Source organism: Triticum urartu, chromosome 2A (genome assembly GCF_056163025.1).
Source record: "Triticum urartu cultivar PI428250 chromosome 2A, HENAU_Tu73, whole genome shotgun sequence".
NCBI lineage: Eukaryota > Viridiplantae > Streptophyta > Magnoliopsida > Poales > Poaceae > Triticum > Triticum urartu.
Genome location: NC_141874.1, coordinates 183,956,757 through 183,974,128, shown reverse-complemented (window position 1 = coordinate 183,974,128; position 17,372 = coordinate 183,956,757). Strand labels below are relative to the sequence as shown.

Here is a 17,372-nt window from a genome sequence, read left to right as displayed (position 1 = left end):
GACAAAAAATGTGTATAAATTTTAAATATATATATATATACATGCATACCTGAAAAATTCTTTCAACGGACTATTTTTTTACGTTGCATTCATTCGAGTAAGGCACTCCGAGTAAAACAGATCGAGGCTCCAGTCATTAAGATGGTACTTAAAGTAGCCCTTGACCTCCACCTCTCATTTCTAACTGGCATTTGCTCAGTATGATGATGAAAACCACAAGCTCGTGTACGTAATAAAACTTGCAAAAGGGCGAAAGGATGAATAGGTCGATGACAATGAGGGGACGGAGCAATTGTGATAACTGGTGAAATATAATTTTTGTTACCCCGTTGCAACGTACGGGCTCTTTTGCTAGTAATAATAATAATTATATATATCTTTCCCTAATTTATTTTTCTCTCCCTAATAATAAAGCACGGATTGACTCCGTGGGTTCACCGTCACAATACGCTTTCTTCTCATGTCATAATACGCTTTTACGATTTGTATAGACAAAATCATAATATAAACAAGGTGGTACTAATTTGGGGAACCGTTTGTAGTTTTGTCCGTCGTTAAAATTTCTGTAGTTCGGCACATCGCTGCTTTGGGCCGGCCCACGCCGGGTTCTCCGCACGCACACGGCACACAGGTCTTACAATTCCTCTACAACTTGATCCTAAAAAAATATACAATTCGTCTACAACTGGGACACCCCCGAGCAAAGTAAAAAGGGGATCGATGGAGTTTAGGTCGCGTCCTCCCCCGCCCAGATCGCTGCTCCCACCGATTTCGCAACCTACCGGCGGCCCCTCCACCACCCGTTCCCATGATCCCCAACTCTCGCAGCCGTCGCCACCACATCTTCCAACGGCCCCTTCGATCTCAGATACGGTCGACGGGGAACACGCGCGGCCACTGAAGGCTAGACGCGCGGCGGTGTTGTGGCTAGAGTTCCAGGCGCTCAACTGGGACTGGTAGGCGTTGTGTGTGGTGGCGTCAGCCAGTCGGCTGCCTGCACGCCATGGCAGAGAGCGGTGAGGCCGAGCACCCGCCCTTCGTTTCGATTTCAGGGTTCCTTGATTTATTTTCAGCAGCAGCTTCATTACGTACCTCCTGTCCTTCCTCCACTATCAGTAGAATCTGAACTCGAGCTTTCAGCTGCAGCTTTTAGTATCCTGAGGCACTCATCAACTTCAGAATTACCACTGGGGTGACTTTTCTCAAGAAGTCTGGAAAGAAGCGAGGATTCCCAAGTAATAAGATAAGTGTGCTTACAAAAAATTGCCTACTGCAAAGTAGATGATGCATTCTTCTTCTGCATGGAAATTCGCAAATTGATTATCTGCATACTATTTGTCCGTACTTCTCCAAGATCTGAGCATACCATCTTAGGAACTTCTGAAACTTCCTGGTGGGACATAAGTTCAGGAGTGTAATTTATCATTGTAAAAGTGCGTACTGAACCTTAATAACAAGGGGATTCTGTTATTTCTTACTCAATTTACTTGCATCTTCAGAAATCTGGTGTATAGAGCAGCATGAAGGAAATATGCCCTAGAGGCAATAATAAAGTTATTATTTATTTCCTTATATCATGATAAATGTTTATTATTCATGCTAGAATTGTATTAACCGGAAACATAATACATGTGTGAATACATAGACAAACAGAGTGTCACTAGTATGCCTCTACTAGACTAGCTCGTTAATCGAAGATGGTTATGTTTCCTAACCATGAACAAAAGAGTTGTTATTTGATTAACGGGATCACATCATTAGAAGAATGATGTGATTGACTTGACCCATTCCGTTAGCTTAGCACTCAATCGTTTAGTATGTTGCTATTGCTTTCTTCATGACTTATACATATTCCTATGACTATGAGATTATGCAACTCCCGTTTACCGGAGGAACACTTTGTGTGCTACCAAACGTCACAACGTAACTGGGTGATTATAAAGGATCTCTACAGGTGTCTCCAAAGGTGAATGTTGGGTTGGCGTATTTCGAGATTAGGATTTGTCACTCTGATTGTCGGAGAGGTATCTCTGGGCCCTCTCGGTAATGCACATCACATAAGCCTTGCAAGCATTACAACTAATAAGTTAGTTGCAAGATGATGTATTATGAAACGAGTAAAGAGACTTGCCGATAACGAGATTGAACTAGGTATTAAGATACCGACGATCGAATCCCGGGCAAGTAACATACCGAAGGGAACAACGTATGTTGTTATGCGGTCTGACCGATAAAGATCTTCGTAGAATATGTGGGAGCCAATATGAGCATCCAGGTTCCGCTATTGTTTATTGACCGGAGACGTGTCTTGGTCATGTCTACATTGTTCTCGAACCCGTAGGGTCCGCACGCTTAAGGTTTCGATGACAGTTATATTATGAGTTTATGAGTTTTGATGTACCGAAGGAGTTCGGAGTCCCGGATAGGATCGGGGACATGACGAGGAGTCTCGAAATGGTCGAGACATAAAGATTGATATATTGGAAGCCTATATTTGGATATCGGAAGTTTTCCGGGTGAAATCGGGATTTTACCGGAGTACCGGGAGGTTACCGGAACCCCCCGGGAGGTATATGGGCCTTAGTGGGCTTTAGTGGAAGAGAGGAGAGGTGGCCAGGGCTGGGCCGCGCGCCCCTCCCCCCTAGTCCGAATAGGACAAGGAGAAGGGGGCGGCGCCCCCCCTTCCTTCTCTCTCTCCTCTTTCCCCCCTCCCGAATCCTATTCCAACTAGGAAAGGGGGGAATCCTACTCCCGGTGGGAGTAGGACTCCTCCTGGCGTGCCCTCCTCCTGGCCGGCCGCACCCCCCCTTTGATCCTTTATATACGGAGGCAGGGGGCACCCCTAGACACACAAGTTGATCCACGTGATCATATTCTTAGCCGTGTGCGGTGCCCCCTTCCACCATAATCCTTGATAATATTGTAGCGGTGCTTAGGCGAAGCCCTGCGATGGTAGAACATCAAGATCGTCACCACGCCGTCGTGCTGACGGAACTCTTCCCCGACACTTTGCTGGATCGGAGTCCGGGGATCGTCATCGAGCTGAACGTGTGCTAAAACTCGGAGGTGCCGTAGTTTCGGTACTTGATCGGTCGGGCCGTGAAGACGTACGACTACATCAACCGCGTTGTGCTAACGCTTCCGCTGTCGGTCTACAAGGGTACGTAGATCACACTCTCCCCTCTCGTTGCTATGCATCACCATGATCTTGCCTGTGCGTAGGAATTTTTTTGAAATTACTACGTTCCCCAACAGTGGTATCAGAGCCTAGGTTTTATGTGTTGATGTTATTTGCACGAGTAGAACACAAGTGAGTTGTGGGCGATATAAGTCATACTGCTTACCAGCATGTCATACTTTGGTTCGGCGGTATTGTTGGACGAAGCGGCCCGGACCGATATTACGCGTACGCTTACGCGAGACCGGTTCTCCCGACGTGCTTTGCACAAAGGTGGCTAGCGGGTGACAGTTTCTCCAACTTTAGTTGAACCGAGTGTGGCTACGCCCGGTCCTTGCGAAGGTTAAAACAGCACCAACTTGACAAACTATCGTTGTGGTTTTGATGCGTAGGTAAGATTGGTTCTTGCTTAAGCCCGTAGCAGCCACGTAAAACTTGCAACAACAAAGTAGAGGACGTCTAACTTGTTTTTGCAGGGCATGTTGTGATGTGATATGGTCAAGACATGATGCTAAATTTTATTGTATGAGATGATCATGTTTTGTAACCGAGTTATCGGCAACTGGCAGGAGCCATATGGTTGTCGCTTTATTGTATGCAATGCAATCGCATTGTAATGCTTTACTTTATCACTAAGCGGTAGCGATAGTCGTGGAAGCATAAGATTGGCGAGACGACAACGATGCTACGATGGAGATCAAGGTGTCGCGCCGGTGACGATGGTGATCATGACGGTGCTTCGAAGATGGAGATCACAAGCACAAGATGATGATGGCCATATCATATCACTTATATTGATTGCATGTGATGTTTATCTTTTATGCATCTTATCTTGCTTTGATTGACGGTAGCATTTTAAGATGATCTCTCAATAATTATCAAGAAGTGTTCTCCCTGAGTATGCACCATTGCGAAAGTTCTTCGTGCTGAGACACCACGTGATGATCGGGTTTGATAGGCTCTATGTTCAAATACAACGGGTGCAAAACAGTTGCACATGCGGAATACTCAGGTTATACTTGACGAGCCAAGCATATACAGATATGGCCTCGGAACACGGAGACCGAAAGGTCGAGCGTGAATCATATAGTAGATATGATCAACATAGTGATGTTCACCAATGAAACTACTCCATCTCACATGATGATCGGACATGGTTTAGTTGATTTGGATCACGTAATCACTTAGAAGATTAGAGAGATGTCTATCTAAGTGGGAGTTCTGAAGTAATATGATTAATTGAACTTCAATTTATCATGAACTTAGTCCTGGTAGTATTTTGCAAATTATGTTGTAGATCAATAGCTCGCGTTGTTGCTTCCCTGTGTTTATTTTGATATGTTCCTAGAGAAAATTGTGTTGAAAGATGTTAGTAGCAATGATGCGGATTGGATCCGTGATCTGAGGTTTATCCTCATTGCTGCACAGAAGAATTATGTCCTTGATGCACCGCTAGGTGACAGACCTGTTACAGGAGCAGATGCAGACGTTATGAACGTTTGGATAGCTCAATATGATGACTACTTGATAGTTTAGTGCACCATGCTTAATGGCTTAGAATCGGGACTTCAAGGACGTTTTGAACGTCATGGACCATATGAGATGTTCCAGGAGTTGAAGTTAATATTTCAAGCAAATACCCGAGTTGAGAGATATGAAGTCTCCAACAAGTTCTATAGCTAAAAGATGGAGGAGAATCGCTCAACTAGTGAGCATGTGCTCAGATTGTCTGGGTACTACAATCGCTTGAATCAAGTGGGAGTTAATCTTCCAGATAAGATAGTGATTGACAGAATTCTCCAGTCACTATCACCAAGTTAGTAGAACTTCGTGTTGAACTATAGTATGCAAGGGATGACGAAAACGAATCCCGAGCTTTTCATGATGATGAAATCGATGAAGGTAGAAATCAAGAAATAGCATCAAGTGTTGATGGATGACAAGATCACTAGTTTCAAGAAAAGTGCAAAGGAAAAAAAGGGGAACTTCAAGAAAAACAGCAAGCAAGTTGCTGCTCAAGTGAAGAAGCCCAAGTCTGGTCCTAAGCCTGAGACTAAGTGTTTCTACTGCAAAGGGACTGGTCACTGGAAGCGGAACTACCCCAAGTGATTGGCAGATAAGAAGGATGGCAAAGTGAACATAAGTATATTTGATATACATGTTATTGATGTGTACTTTACTAGTGTTTATAGCAACCCCTCAGTATTTGATACTAGTTCAGTTGCTAAGATTAGTAACTCGAAACGGGAGTTGCAGAATAAACAGAGACTAGTTAAGGGTGAAGTGACGATGTGTATTAGAAGTGGTTCCAAGATTGATATGATCATCATCGCACACTCCCTATACTTTCGGGATTAGTGTTGAACCTGAATAAGTGTTATTTGGTGTTTGCGTTGAGCATGAATATGATTTGATCATGTTTATTGTAATACGGTTATTCATTTAAGTAAGAGAATAAATTGTTGTTCTGTTTACATGAATAAAACCTTATATGGTTACACACCCAATGAAAATAGTTCGTTGGATCTCGATCGCAGTGATACACATAATCATAATATTGAAACCAAAAGATGCAAAGTTAATAATGATAGTGCAACTTATTTGTGGCACTGCCGTTTAGGTCATATTGGTGTAAAGCGCATGAAGAAACTCCATGCTAATGGGTTTTTGGAATCACTTGATTATGAATCAGTTGATGCTTGCGAACCATGCCTCATGGGCAAGATGACTAAAACGCCGTTCTCCGGAACTATGGAGCGAGCAACTGACTTATTGGAAATAATACATACTGATGTATGAGATCCGATGAGTGTTAAGGCTCGTGGCGGGTATCATTATTTTCTGACCTTCACGGATGATTTGAGCAGATATGGGTATATCTACTTAATGAAACACAAGTCTGAAATATTTGAAAAGTTTAAAGAATTTCAGAGTGAAGTGGAGAATCATCGTAACAAGAAAATAAAAGTTTCTACGATATGATCGCAGAGGTAAAATATTTGAGTTACGAGTCTGGCCTTCAGTTAAAACAATGTGAAATAGTTTCACTACTCACGCCACCTGGAACACCACAGCATAATGGTGTGTCCGAACATCATAACCGTACTTTATTAGATATGGTGCGATCTATGATGTCTCTTATCGATCTACCACTATCGTTTTGGGGTTATGCATTAAAGACAGCTGCATTCACGTTTAAAAGGGCACCATCTAAGTCCGTTGAGACGACACAATCTGAACTGTGGTTTGGCAAGAAACCAAAGTTGTCATTTCTTAAAGTTTGGGATTGTGATGCTTATATGAAAAAGTTTCATCCTGATAAGCTCAAACCCAAATCGGAGAAATATGTCTTCATAGGATACCCAAAGGAGACTATTGGGTACACCTTCTATACAGATCCGAAGGCAAGACATTCGTTGCTAAGAATGGATCCTTTCTAGAGAAGGAGTTTCTCTTGAAAGAAGTGAGTGGGAGGAAAGTAGAACTTGATAAGGTAATTGTGTTGGAAATATGCCCTAGAGGCAATAATAAAAGGATTATTATTATATTTCCTTGTTCATGATAATTGTCTTTTATTCATGCTATAATTGTGTTATCTGGAAATCGTAATACATGTGTGAATACTTAGACACCAACATGTCCCTAGTAAGCCTCTAGTTGACTAGCTCGTTGATCAACAGATAGTCATGGTTTCCTGACTATGGACATTGGATGTCATTGATAACGAGATCACATCATTAGGAGAATGATGTGATGGACAAGACCCAATCCTAAACTTAGCACAAGATCGTATAGTTCGTTTGCTAGAGTTTTCCAATGTCAAGTATCTTTTCCTTAGACCATGAGATCGTGTAACTCCCGGATACCATAGGAGTGCTTTGGGTGTACCAAACGTCACAACATAACTGGGTGACTATAAAGGTATACTACGGGTATCTCCGAAAGTGTCTGTTGGGTTGACACAGATCAAGACTGGGATTTGTCACTCCGTATGACGGAGAGGTATCTCTTGGGCCCACTCGGTAATGCATCATCACAATGAGCTCAAAGCGACCAAGTGTCTGGTCACGGGATCATGCATTACGGTACGAGTAAAGTGACTTGCTGGTAACGAGATTGAACGAGGTATTGGGATACCGACGATCGAATCTCGGGCAAGTAACATACCGATTGACGAAGGGAATTGTATACGGGGTTGCTTGAATCCTCGACGTCGTGGTTCATCCGATGAGATCATTGAGGAGCATGTGGGAGCTAACATGGGTATCCAGATCCCGCTGTTGGTTATTGACCGAAGAGCAATCTCGGTCATGTCTACACGTCTCCCGAACCCGTAGGGTCTACACACTTAAGGTTCAGTGACGCTAGGGTTGTAGGGATATGTATATGCAGTAACCCGAATGTTGTTCAGTGTCCCGTATAAGATCTCGGACGTCATGAGGAGTTTGGGAATGGTCCGGAGGTAAATAATTATATATAGGAAGTGCTATTTCGGCCATCGGGACAAGTTTCGGGGTCACCGGTATTGTAGCGGGACCACCGGAAGGGTCCCGGGGGTCCACCGGGTGGGGCCACCTATCCCGGAGGGCCCCATGGGCTGAAGTGGGAAGGGATCCAGCCCAAAGTGGGCTGGGGCGCCACTTCCCCCTAGGGCCCATGCGCCTAGGGTGGGGGAAACCCTAAAGGGGGCGCGCCCCTTGCTTGGGGGGCAAGCCCCCCACCCCTTGGCCGCCGCCCCCCTAGGAGATTGCATCTCCTAGGGCCTGCGCCCCCCCTAGGCCCCCTATATATAGTGGGGGGGAGGGAGGGTCTCTCACCCACGCCTTTGGTGCCTCCCTCTCCCTCTCCAACACCTCCTCCTCCTCCATAGAGCTTGGCGAAGCCCTGACGGAGTACTGCAGCTCCACCACCACCACGCTGTCGTGCTGCTGCTGGAGCCATCTTCCTCAACCTCCCCTTCCCCCTTGCTGGATCAAGAAGGAGGAGACGTCATGCTGACTGTACGTGTGTTGAACGCGGAGGTGCCGTCCGTTCGGCGCTAGGATCTCCGGTGATTTGGATCACGTCGAGTACAGCTTCCTCATCCCCGTTCTTTGAACGCTTCCGCGCGTGATCTACAAAGGTATGTAGATGCAATCCGATCACTCGTTGCTAGATGAACTCCTAGATGGATCTTGGTGAAACCCTAGGAAAATTTTTGTTTTCTGCAACGTTCCCCAACAAATTGTACCTTCTCCCTTACTGAAAAGTAGTTCATCACAAGAAATCTGTTCCTGTGACTACTACACCAATTAGTGAGGAAGACTAATGATGATGATCATGTAACTTCAGATCAAGTTAATACCGAATCTCGTAGGTAAACCAGAGTGAAATCCGCACCAAAGTGGTACGGTAATCCTATTCTGGAAGTCATGTTACTAGATCGTGACGAACTTGCGAACTATGAGGAAGCGATAATGAGCCTAGATTCCGCGAAATGGCTTGAGGCCATGAAATCTGAGATAGATCCATGTATGAGAACAAAGTATGGACTTTGATTGACTTGCCCAATGATCGGCAAGCCATTAAGATTAAATGGATTTTCAAGAGGAAGACGGACGCTGATAGTAGTGTTAGTATCTACAAAGCTAAATTACCGCAAAAAGGTTTTTGACAAGTTCAAGGTGTTGACTATGATGAGAGTTTCTCACTCGTATCTATGCTTAAGTCTGTCTGAATCATGTTAGCAATTGCCACATTTTATGAAATCCAGCAAATGGATGTCAAAACTGCATTCCTGAATGGATTTCTGGAAGAAGAGTTGTATATGATGCAGCCGGAAGGTTTTGTCGATCCAAAAGGAGCTAACAAAGTGTGCAAGCTCCAGCGATCCATTTATGGACTGGTGCAAGCCTCTCGGAGTTGGAATAAACGCTTTGATAGTATGATCAAAGCATATAGTTTTATACAGACTTGCGGTGAAGCCTGTATTTACAAGAAAGTGGGTGGGAGCACTACAGCATTTCTGATAAGTATATGTGAATGACATATTGTTGATCGGAAATAATGTAGAATTATTCTGCAAAGCATAAATGAGTGTTTTTAAAGAAGTTTTTCAAAGAAAGACCTCGGTGAAGCTGCTTACATATTAAGCATCAAAATCTATAGAGATAGATCAAGATGCTTGATAGGTTTTTTCAATGAGTACATACCTTGACAATATTTTGAAGTAGTTCAAAAATGGAACAGTCAAAGAAAGAGTTCTTGGCTGTGTTACAAGGTATGAAATTGAGTAAGACTCAAAGCCCGACCACGGCAGAAGATAGAAAGAGAGTGAAAGTCATTCCCTATGCCTCAGCCATAGGTTCTATAAAGTATGCCATGATGTGTACCAGATCTATTGTATACCCTACACTGTGTTAAGCAAGGGAGTACAATAGTGATCTAAGAGTAGATCACTGGACATTGATCAAAATTATCCTTAGTGGAATAAGAAAATATTTCTCGATTATGGAGGTGACAAAAGGTTCGTCGTAAAAAGTTACGTCGATGCAAATTTTGACACAGATTTGGATGACTCTAAGTCTCGATCTAGATACATATTGAAAGTGGGAGCAATTAGCTAGAGTAGCTCCGTGCAGAGCATTATAGACATAGAATTCGCAAAATACTTACGGATCTGTATGTGACAGACCCGTTGATTAAAATTATCTCACAAGCAAAACATGATCACACCTTAGTACTCTTTGGGTGTTAATCACATGGCGATGTGAACTAGATTATTGACTCTAGTAAACCCTTTGGGTGTTGGTCACATAGTGATGTGAACTATATATTGGTGTTAAATCACATGGTGATGTGAACCAGATTATTGACTCTAGTGCAAGTGGGAGACTGAAGGAAATATGCCCTAGAGGCAATAATAAAGTTATTATTTATTTCCTTATATCATGATAAATGTTTATTATTCATGCTAGAATTGTATTAACCGGAAACATAATACATGTGTGAATACATAGACAAACAGAGTGTCACTAGTATGCCTCTACTAGACTAGCTCGTTAATCGAAGATGGTTATGTTTCCTAACCATGAACAAAAGAGCTCGTTAATCTATGATGTCTCTTACCGATCTACCACTATCGTTTTGGGGTTATGCATTAGAGACAGCTGCATTCACGTTAAAAGGGCACCATCTAAATCTGTTGAGACAACACCATATGAACTATGGTTTGGCAAGAAACCAAAGTTGTCGTTTCTTAAAGTTTGGGGTTGCGATGCTTATATGAAAAAGTTTCATCCTGATAAGCTCAAACTCAAATCGGAGAAGTGTGTCTTCATAGGATACCCAAAAGAAAATATTGGGCACACCTTCTATCACAGATCCGAAGGCAAGATATTCGTTGCTGAGAATGGATCCTTTCCAGAGAAGGAGTTTCTCTCGAAAGAAGTGAGTGGGAGGAAAGTAGAACTTGATGAGGTAACTATACCTACTCCCTTATTGGAAAGTAGTTCATCACATAAATCTGTTCCTGTGACTACTAGACCGATTAGTGAGGAAGCTAATGATGATGATCATGTAACTTCAGATCAAGTTACTACCGAACCTCGTAGGTAAACCAGAGTGACATCCGCACCAAAGTGGTATGGTAATCCAGTTCTGGAGGTCATGTTACTTGACCATGACGAGCCTACGAACTATGAGGAAGCGATGATGAGCCCAGATTCCGCGAAATGGCTTGAGGCCATGAAATCTGAGATATGATCCATGTATGAGAACAAAGTATGGACTTTGATGGATTTGCCCGATGATCGGCAAGCCATAGAAAAATAAATGGATCTTCAAGAGGAAGACGAACGCTGATAGTAGTGTTACTATCTACAAAGCTCGACTTGTCGCACAAGGTTTTCGGCAAGTTCAAGGGATTGACTACGATGAGACCTTCTCACCCGTAGCGATGCTTAAGTCTGTCCGAATCATGTTAGCAATTGCCGCATTTTATGAAATCCATCAAATGGATGTCAAAACTACATTCCTGAATGGATTTCTGGAAGAAGAGTTGTATATGATGCAGCCAGAAGGTTTTGTCGATCCAAAAGGAGCTAACAAAGTGTGCAAGCTCCAGCGATCCATTTATGGACTGGTGCAAGCCTCTCGGAGTTGGAATAAACGCTTTGATAGTATGATCAAAACATATAGTTTTATACAGACTTGCGGTGAAGTCTGTATTTACAAGAAAGTGAGTGGGAGCACTACAGCATTTCTGATAAGTATATGTGAATGACATATTGTTGATCGGAAATGTAGAATTATTCTGCAAAGCATAAAGGAGTGTTTTTAAAGAAGTTTTTCAAAGAAAGACCTCGGTGAAGCTGCTTACATATTAAGCATCAAAATCTATAGAGATAGATCAAGACGCTTGATAAGTTTTTTCAATGAGTACATACCTTGACAATATTTTGAAGTAGTTCAAAAATGAACAGTCAAAGAAAGAGTTCTTGGCTGTGTTACAAGGTATGAAATTGAGTAAGACTCAAAGCCCGACCATGGCAGAAGATAGAAAGAGAATGAAAGTCATTCCCTATGCCTCAGCCATAGGTTCTATAGAGTATGCCATGATGTGTACCAGATCTATTGTATATCCTACACTGTGTTAAGCAAGGGAGTACAATAGTGATCTAAGAGTAGATCACTGGACATTGGTCAAAATTATCCTTAGTGGAACAAGGAAATATTTCTCGATTATGGAGGTGACAAAAGGTTCGTCGTAAAAAGTTACGTCGATGCAAGTTTTGACACAGATCTGGATGACTCTAAGTCTCGATCTAGATACATATTGAAAGTGGGAGCAATTAGCTAGAGTAGCTCCGTGCAGAGCATTGTAGACATAGAATTCGCAAAATACTTATGGATCTGTATGTGACAGACCCGTTGACTAAAATTATCTCACAAGCAAAACATGATCACACCTTAGTACTCTTTGGGTGTTAATCACATAAATGATGTGAACTAGATTATTGACTCTAGTAAACCCTTTGGGTATAGGTCACATGACGATGTGAACTATGGGTGTTAATCACATGGTGATGTGAACTCTTAGTGTTGAATCACATGGCGATGTGAACTAGATTATTGACTCTAGTGCAGGTGGGAGACTGAAGGAAATATGCCCTAGAGGCAATAATAAAGTTATTATTTATTTCCTTATATCATGATAAATGTTTATTATTCATGCTAGAATTGTATTAACCGGAAACATAATACATGTGTGAATACATAGACAAACAGAGTGTCACTAGTATGCCTCTACTAGACTAGCTCATTAATCGAAGATGGTTATGTTTCCTAACCATGAACAAAAGAGTTGTTATTTGATTAACGGGATCACATCATTAGAAGAATGATGTGATTGACTTGACCCATTCCGTTAGCTTAGCACTCGATCGTTTAGTATGTTGCTATTGCTTTCTTCATGACTTATACATGTTCCTATGAGATTATGCAACTCCCGTTTACCGGAGGAACACTTTGTGTGCTACCAAACGTCACAACGTAACTGGGTGATTATAAAGGATCTCTACAGGTGTCTCCAAAGGTGAATGTTGGGTTGGCGTATTTCGAGATTAGGATTTGTCACTCTGATTGTCGGAGAGGTATCTCTGGGCCCTCTTGGTAATGCACATCACATAAGCCTTGCAAGCATTACAACTAATAAGTTAGTTGCAAGATGATGTATTATGAAACGAGTAAAGAGACTTGCCGATAACGAGATTGAACTAGGTATTAAGATACCGACGATCGAATCTCGGGCAAGTAACATACCGATGACAAAGGGAACAACGTATGTTGTTATGCGGTCTGACCAATAAAGATCTTCGTAGAATATGTGGGAGCCAATATGAGCATCCAGGTTCCGCTATTGGTTATTGATCGGAGACGTGTCTCGGTCATGTCTACATTGTTCTCGAACCCGTAGGGTCCGCACGCTTAAGGTTTCGATGACAGTTATATTATGAGTTTATGAGTTTTGATGTACCGAAGGAGTTCGGAGTCCCGGATAGGATCGAGGACATGACGAGGAGTCTCGAAATGGTCGAGACATAAAGTTGATATATTGGAAGCCTATATTTGGATATTGGAAGTTTTCCGGGTGAAATCGGGATTTTACCGGAGTACCGGGAGGTTACCGGAACCCCCCGGGAGGTATATGGGCCTTAGTGGGCTTTAGTGGAAGAGAGGAGAGCTGGCCAGGGCTGGGCCGCACGCCCCTCCCCCTAGTCCGAATAGGACAAGGAGAAGGGGGCGGCGCCCCCCCCCTTCCTTCTCTCTCTCCTCTTTCCCCCCTCCCGAATCCTATTCCAACTAGGAAAGGGGGGAATCCTACTCCCGGTGGGAGTAGGACTCCTCCTGGCATGCCCTCCTCCTAGCCGGCCGCACCCCCCCTTTGATCCTTTATATACGGAGGCAGGGGGCACCCCTAGACACACAAGTTGATCCACGTGATCATATTCTTAGCCGTGTGCGGTGCCCCCTTCCACCATAATCCTCGATAATATTGTAGCGGTGCTTAGGCGAAGCCCTGCGACGGTAGAACATCAAGATCGTCACCACGCCGTCGTGCTGACGGAACTCTTCCCCGATACTTTGCTGGATCAGAGTCCGGGGATCGTCATCGAGCTGAACGTGTGCTAAAACTCGGAGGTGCCGTAGTTTCGGTGCTTGATCGGTCGGGCCGTGAAGACGTATGACTACATCAACCGCGTTGTGCTAACGCTTCCGCTGTCAGTCTACAAGGGTACGTAGATCACACTCTCCCCTCTCGTTGCTATGCATCACCATGATCTTGCGTGTGCGTAGGAATTTTTTTGAAATTACTACGTTCCCCAACACAGCAATGTTCAGTCTGTGTGGTCATATTATTCTGAATTTCAAGGAACAAAAATGATGTATATTTGAAGACGTACGGGTTGAGGAACAAAATAATGTGATTTCGAGGAACAACATTAAATAGGCAGGAGGACAATGGATATTTTTGGGTCAGTATTTTCCAATTAGATACATATTTCAACTTGCAATTAGGAGGTTCTGAACCTCTCTTTTCTTGATGGGGAGCATGCAATGAAGAAACCACCACCACTGGTTTGTCGCAGCCAGAGGTAAGTGCATGGTTGTTTGGGTGATAGCCTTATAACTGCCTTGATGGTCTACATCCATGGTATGGCTGCGTAACGTTTATGTTTTCTCTCATATTAGTCATTCACCATGTTCCTCTTACCATCGCCTTGACTGGAACGAAGGTGCTTACCATCGCTGAACATTTGTTTAGCAATCTATTGCCGCTCGATATTGGCATGTTCCTTCCGCCATGGAGCATGATTTGCAAAGAATGGTGGAGTTGCTTGGTTATTTCTATGAATTGGTGGAGGATGTAGAGGCTCATCTGCATTCCATGTCTAGGTCCATACCTTGCATCAAATTCCAGCCTTTACGGCCACTCGGAGCGCTTTTCACTGTACAAACAGCATGCGGAGAAGCTAATGGAGTCTTGTTCAGGTTATCACTGCTTTTGCTCCAGCAAGGTATCTTTCTCCCTCTTTATTGACCTTTACGTTTGCCTGATTAGTGAAACATGAGTCACGTGATTCTAGTTACGCATGCATATAACATAGGCTTTTTTGTTGGCTCATATTAACATGGGAACTGAGTAGATTTCTCAAAATGTATTCTTTTGGTTGCTTTGAGTAAAATGCTTGGTATTTTGTATTTTGTGTTCATATTAACACTGCCACAAGTCATTACATGCCTTTTAATATTTTAGAAAGTACAACGAGTCTTGCGAAGGGTCCTCGAGGAAGCTCAACAGATGACTATTCTCAGTGGAGATGATACCAGAGATGTTATTCTGAAGTAAGCTCCTGCACACCATTCTTTTGTACTTCCTTCAGAAGAAATGATTCCATTCTTGTACTTGATACTGAAGAGTGGTTGCTGCTCATTCGTCTTAATTTAATATAGAATATATGCCATGAGAGAAAGATATACTTGAAACCCGCTGAGGTCAATGATGCGTGAGATTACATCAAACTAACAAGGTTTAACCTAAATGCTGCTGGTTTGAATGGCTTTCGCTCAGACTTACTTTCTTTATTATGCATTTATCCTTTTTAGATGTTAAACTCTGATGATCACACTACTTGATTATCCTATTCCAGGATCCGTTAAGGAAGCCATTACAAAATTAAGGGAGAACAAAGGCTTTTCGTGTTTGATTTGCGGATTAACAGACTTTTACCTGCAGAATTCGGGGTGGCTTTTCACCTAATGTTCTTGAAAATTTTAAATCGTGAAATGGTTGTTTTGATGCGGCGCTAAACTTTTTCCTGAAGAGATTGAGATTACCAGGATTCAGATTGGATCCCTGCTGTGTCAGCGTAGGAGAACTGCTCGAACACGTAGGCACGACGTGACCGACGCTTTATATTTACTAAAAGATAAACTTCTAATAGTAAAATGCTTTTTTTTCTTGAGAAAAATTGTAATGGCCATACATTTCCTTTATGTTCCATTGTTATTTATCAGTTTTTGATAATCTTAATTCTTACTTTTCATTGTTTATCTCTAGATATGCAAAGAAGTTGGTTTTGCCACAAGTTTATTTGAGAGATTGGTTATGCTTAAATTTAATATACATTTGCATATACATTTGCTGAACATACAATATCACATGAATCCTTCTTCAGGTTATTTCCAAATGTCCAGTTTTATGAGAGGAAGATTAGCAGGGCGGCCAAGTTCAAGGTGCACTTCCACGCTGGCGGGTCGAGCTCGACGGCAATCCGACGCAGGCGGCGTCCACCAACAGCTGCTCCGCCACGGACGAGGTGGGCCACGCGCAAGAGGCCTACATACAGATTTGCTGTTTCATGTCATTTATTTGCTTATTTCCTGTTTGGTCTTAATTCCTGTTTTTTGTTTGTAATAGTTGTTCATGGGATGAAATTTCTAAATCACCTTGGTTTGTTTGCATACCCAAATTGTAATGATTAAATTTTATTACTTTCCATTGTGGATAGAAATGTATTTGTCCACATTTTGCTCTTGAACCACGGAATTTGTTTACATGTATATATATATATAGAAATTCGCGTGAAGAATTGGTGCTGTAGGTGTCATTGGCAGGGGCATAATTCTGCAAAATGCAATGTGGAGTTGTCTATCGATCCCTCTTGGACTAGACCCATGTAGTTATTTTTCATTTGGCTTCGATCATATGGCATATGTCCTTGCATGCTATGTAACGATTAGTCACAAGTGGGTATTATCATCATTTAATGTAGAATCATGCTATTTGAGTGGCATAAATAAAAAAAAGTTATATCTTTTTAAGCACATTAATAGTCTTTTATATGTTGCAATGTAGCCCGTTAGATATTTTCCTAGCGCATATAATGTTTTCTTTCTTCCGTTGCAACGCACGGACCATATTGCTAGTTTTAATAATAAAGCATGGATTGTCTCCGTGGGTTCACCATCACAATACGCTTCTTCCCGTGAATTTATGCTTTCAATTCAAATTTAAAACATATACGTGAGGTGGTACTAAATTTCGTCCGTCTGGACCCTGGGCGCCGCACGCACACGGCTGGCCATCGCCCGTGGCATCACCCAGCCTCTTTGGTATGTGACGATACCGTGGAACATGAGTTGGAGTCAAACTTCACCTTCCTCGCCGCCTTTGCTACCCTCCAATAAATATCGGTTCCCAGAAGAGGGGAGTAGAGGAGAAGCGGACGAGGATGCATATGCTGAGATCGACCCTGGTGTAAATTTTATCAACGTCGGTGCCCCTCCTTCCTAGCAGAGGTCTGAGCCGAGCACGCCGTGCGTGATGGCCTCCTTCTTCTCGACCGTCTCGGCACCTCTCTCGACTGCACTGCCGCCCCGGCTACTCGAGCGCCCGTTGCCGCTTGCTCCTGCACGCCACCGTCAGGCCCGCATGCGCGCCACCACATCTTCTTCGACAGCAACGGGACGCGTCCTTCTGGCACACGGGCACGCATCTCCCTCCGGCCATGAGCATGTCGCATTTGCCATGTCCATCGTCAACTGCAAACCACATCTACCGGTGCCTCTTTTGCCTTTTCTCGCCAATATTTTGCGGCATGAAGACGCGTCCTCCGGACCGGCCGCCGGCGGCCTAGACCGGACCGGACCG

The 17,372-nt window shown here is 43.2% G+C and overlaps 1 long non-coding RNA gene across 2 annotated transcripts; it reads left to right on the top strand.

Moving 5' to 3' along the window:
• Window positions 1-14,052: 14,052 nt before the first annotated feature.
• On the top strand, window positions 14,053-16,249 carry LOC147984464 (uncharacterized). Of its 2 annotated transcripts, XR_015615052.1 has the most exons (4): window positions 14,053-14,546; window positions 14,615-14,736; window positions 14,976-15,064; window positions 15,917-16,249. It is a non-coding gene; the product is annotated as an uncharacterized LOC147984464 (long non-coding RNA). The 2 variants fall into 2 exon arrangements; XR_015615051.1 differs by having other exon boundaries at window positions 14,053-14,736.
• Window positions 16,250-17,372: the final 1,123 nt, after the last annotated feature.